This window comes from Salvia splendens, unplaced genomic scaffold (assembly GCF_004379255.2).
Source record: "Salvia splendens isolate huo1 unplaced genomic scaffold, SspV2 ctg281, whole genome shotgun sequence".
Classification (NCBI taxonomy): Eukaryota; Viridiplantae; Streptophyta; class Magnoliopsida; order Lamiales; family Lamiaceae; genus Salvia; species Salvia splendens.
The window spans coordinates 14604-19555 of record NW_024598921.1 but is presented as its reverse complement, the minus strand read 5'-3'; the positions used below and the strand labels follow the sequence as shown (position 1 = coordinate 19555).

The 4952-nt window shown below is 41.9% G+C and overlaps 1 pseudogene; it reads right to left on the bottom strand.

Moving 5' to 3' along the window:
- Window positions 1-1035: 1035 nt before the first annotated feature.
- LOC121789580 lies at window positions 1036-3825 on the bottom strand (annotated as a pseudogene).
- Between the last annotated feature and the right edge of the window lie 1127 nt (window positions 3826-4952).

The following is a 4952-nucleotide window of genomic DNA, read 5'->3' as shown; positions in this document are numbered from 1 at the left end:
CTCTCCACTTTTAATTTTTCAATTTTTTTCCCCAAAAAATCACATTTTTCATCTATAAATACTCTCACTTCCACACCAAAATTTCACACCACACTACACAAATTCTCAATTCTCAATTCTCCAACTCAATTTGGCCGATAGGTCAAATATGACCCCCAGCAACTTGATTCACATTTGGCATGATACGGGGTCTCCGAAGAACTTGGGGATAGGGCAGAGGAATAGCCTTCCACGGGGGTATTTTTTAGCCTTTAATTATGTATTTTTATTTTTTAGGATTTTAATTATGTAATTTTAAATTTTTAGTATTTTAATTATGTAATTTTATTTTTTTGTAATTTGTAATAGTATTCCAGATATTTTTAATACATTTTAATATTGTGGAAATATTTTTATTTAAATTGAATAATAGAATGATGAGACCCTTGAGCATGTCCTGCGGAAGAGTATAGATGTGGGTGTTGTGCTCTTGCCTAAGAGCAGAGAGTAAAAAAGTAAAAGTGGGTTCGAATCCACATCCGTACTCTTTGACAAGAGCATGGACGAGAATGCTCTAAATATCACTAACAAATTACAAAGATTGGAGATGCTCTAAGTATCACTAACAAGTTATTGAAATAATCTAAATGTCAAAAGTTGTCATGAAAGTTGGTTGGAATAATAAATGTGTAAATTCGTCATCAGATTCCAATTGAATGACTTACAAGTTTGTTTGGATAATCCATCCAAATTATTAACTATCCATGTTTTCTTCTCCAGCTTCCATTTACTAGAAATTATTTTGTCGTCCACACCATTATTTGTGTCCAAAATGTCTGCTGTCCCATTTAATGTACGGTCCTCGTCACACTTCAAATAATTCAATTTCATCAAAAGCAAGAGCTTTAATTCTTTATTCAACTTGATTTATTTTAATATTAATTTCTTGAATTATAGTATATATTTTAGATGAATATTTAGCTAAAAATGGAAGTGTTTGGCTCTAAACAAATGGTAGAATTTGAATGATGAGATTATTTGTAAAGACGTTGCAAAGAAGCAAAATGAGAAGTATCTAAAAATATATAGAGTTTTGAGACATAGGCAGAGTAAGAAGATACAAAATTCTCAAGCCAAAAGTTGCCTATTTCACAACCATTTTCTCCAACTCGTGCTTCTTCTATCAAAGGGCAAGAACCTGGGCAGACTAAGAAGGCTATTAACTCGGGTTATGCCTTCGAGCGCTGACCATTCTTCGTCCTCTGCAGTTGAGAGGCACTCGGCCAGGCTCCTCCTCGACTGCCCAACACCCTTGTCGGTTCGCTTCTCTCCACTTCCTCCAGCATGGGGACTATCTCGCTCGACTCTTTTCTCGCGGGACTATCGGGGTCCTGTTCGGAGGGAGCCTTGGACGTTTCTACTTCTACTGGAGCCTTGCTTTCCTTTTCAGGGAGAGATGACACATCGTTTTGGGGTGGTCTGAGCTCGTTTGTCGGAGGCACGTGTTCCAGGAACAAACATACGGCAGCACAGTCGTCGTTCTTTGATGTTGGGTACTTGAGCCTCCACGCTCTGGTGGCGCAGTCCACGAGGGCTCGGGCAGCTGTTCCACGCCCGGGAGCTGAGGCAACGATGTCCACGGCTTCCTTATTGGAAAGAACATCCCACACCTATACAAATGTTAATTTAAGGCAGGTTAATCAGAAAGAATTGTAGGAGAATGTGAGCAAATTTATCTGAAAAAGATGAAGGTGATGGAGAATAATACCCCATCAGTTGCAAGGATGACGAACTCGTCTCTCTCTGTGATGTGGTGGTGATATACATCCGGTATGGAGATTAAACCAAAGTCCTTGAGACAGAAATCACCGAACGCTCTGGCCATGGCCAAGCCAGTGAATCGCTATTGGGTAGCCACACACGTGCTACTTCCGGTTCATCTTGCAAAGCAAAAACTCTTCCTTTACATTTCTGGATCCTTGCAGCTTCTCCTGAAATCAAAAAACCACGCATTGAGCTACACCACCTATGGACTTAACAAGAGAGCGCGGGGAAGGGTGAGGGTTCAAAAAAGCTTTTGAATATTCACAGTAAGTCTTGTTGCATTCGAAGTAGCAGAGATTCCATATAGCACTAAAGAAATATCTATAGCATTTGAGAGTGAAGATAGGCATACTTGGAAGATTAGGTTTCAAGTCGACGGTTAGTTGTACAGCTGACAAAACATTGTCCCTATCCCGGGTTGCAAGTACTGCTCTGGAGTCACCACATTCCCAATTATAAGATCCATATCCTGGATGATCGTTATCACAAGTCGTTAGATCCATCAAGTATCTACAAATGCAGATAAACACAATAGCACTAATCCACAATGCAAGGCCGAAACAGCTATATGCTACTGAGAGCAATCATTTCAGATCAAATAGGACTCGATAAATCCACAAAAGAAGTTATCAATTTCTACAAGAGAATTCAAAGTACCAAAAAGCCAGCTTGCAAATGACGAAGCTGAATACATGTCTGTAAAATGTAAAGAGATTGATAACACAATAAAACACTGCATCTGCTAAGCAAAAAATCACAAAAATTTGAATACGAATAATGAGGAAACTTCAGGCCTTAGCTAACAAGCTAAATGTAATGAATTCCAACCTAAAATGATGGCATCAATTGATAAATTTTCTAGAAACTACTCTTACAGACTAAGGGGAGTATCGTGTAACAAAGGGGGAAAGATACCTGTTTTTATCAAGGCCACGGTAGTTGTACCGCTACAAAAGCAGTCGATAGAAGGGTGCAAACTTGAGTTCCTTATCCATCAACTTGAAAGCCTTTAGAATTGAATGCTTGAGTGGAATATGCATCTCAGGCACTCTCTCAACCTCCTCTGCTTCCACTGATTCGCATCCATCCTCATCCATGAAGTCATCGAATCGCCTCATTCCTTCAAACCCCACATTCTCCTGCACATGATTCTGCTCATCTTTACCCTTACTTTCCCACTGCGAACGCAACAAAACCGGAAGAGCATCCCGCACTCTCCTTGCCACCATGTGACCATAAGGGCCATGGCCATCAAAAACTCCACAGAAAGTCGCCCTCGAATCCTCTCCCGTGCAGAAATTCTACCATACAAACAACCCAAGCAAGTCATAAACTGACCCCAAAATAGACAATAACAACAACAACAAAACCATTATCTTTCACTTCTTCACAGCCCCAATGCTATACTACAATTTCTTCCTCACAATTCACAACTAAACTACAAAATTATGAATTTTGAATAGCCCCAATTCTTTGCTACACCAAACACATTACATTAGCCAACAAATTTCAACACAGAGATTGAATCGATTGAAGAAAAACTGACCTCCCAAACGATCATGGCGTCTTGATTAGTCCCTTTCTTGCCCTGCTGAGTGTACAAGCTAGCGATGCGGCTGGCCCCATTCGAGAAGAGCCGCCCCTGGATTTGATGCAACGCCGCTCCTCGCTACCACGGGGGCGGTGGCGCCGCCGCCGCCGCTCAACTTACTGATAAAGGTGGAGAAATCGCCGGAGCTGCTCTTCTTCAGCCGGGAATCCGCCTTTTCGTCGCCGGTTTCCCACCCCGTGCTCCGCTTTCCACGAGCCGACGAATAGCAAATACCCATTTAATAAAGATTCAATTTTTAGCCCGAAATTATCAGCCCAGTTGCGAGATACCTGATAAAAATGGAAATAAGAGATTCCCCCAATTGATCAAAGTAGAAACATAATCAAGAAGAATTGGTAATGGGGAAAGAACAGTGGTTGGAATAGGGATTTACAGAGGAGAGAGAGGGGGGGTTTGGAGAGAGAGGATAAAGGCAGGATTCAGGTGAGTGAGGTGCAAGTAGGTGTAGATTTTATGACTTTTTGTTACCAATCTTTTACTGCTAATTAACTGAAAAAATATCTTATACTAGTTGAAGATAAAATAATTGCTTAGGATTCTGGCGTTTGAAATCATGAAAGTTGAAACTGGAGAAGTCTAATTGTGAGCTGTACTGTTGCATCAAAGGGTGGACGGATGTCAACGTCGCCACGAGAGAGCCTCTTTATTTTTTTAATGTTAAAAGGACGCAATTTGGATTAATTCTGATTTTTTATATTTTTAAATTTTGAATGATGATTTCCCCTAATTTTGATGAAATGTGATAGACTTACAGAAAAGTTTACATGAATAAAATGTTCAACGATATAAACAACGTCGTCTCCAGGTAAAAATGACAATGTTTCATTGAATTAAGGGCATTAGCAATGGGGCGCCCTAAGGCGCGCCCTAAGGCGCGCCCTATGGCGCGCCACATCATCATTTTATTTATTTGTTTAATTGATTTAAATGTTTTCAACTAACAATTAATAACGAGTAAATAAAAAGGTCGAAATAACGGGGACACATTAATAAAAAAGAAGTTACACCGTTCAACTTACAAAAAAAAAACTAAGTCGGTGCAATTCCCAACTTCCGACGCAGTTCATCTATCAATGCCCGGAGGTATTCGGCTTCGTCGGGGTCGGTACACTTCTTGAGGGCCTTGTGCGTCTCCAACAACGTCCTCGCCATCGACGCTGTCGCCAACGACGAATACACTTCGGCTGCCTGGGGCGGGAGCATTTCCGGGAGCGGAGGTGGGGTTGCAGCGGTCGAGGATGAGGTCGCGGCCGCCTTCCCTTTGGCCTTCGCAGCCTTGACGCCGGGAGGACATCGGTGTGCCGGAACCGCTGTCGTCCACGTACAACCGGTTGAGGTCAACCGGTTGATTGCCGCTGCCGCTGCTCGTGTAACCACCAACTTCGGTGGTCTTCATCCTCTTTGGCGCACTAGTGTGCAGAATTCCACCTTGGAATTTCTGCTTGTCCCTCAAAAGCGTCCAGATGGCCTCGTGCTTGAACTCGCCGAACATCGACCGGTACGACATATCGCTTTAGCACGCACGTCTTCCCAGCTC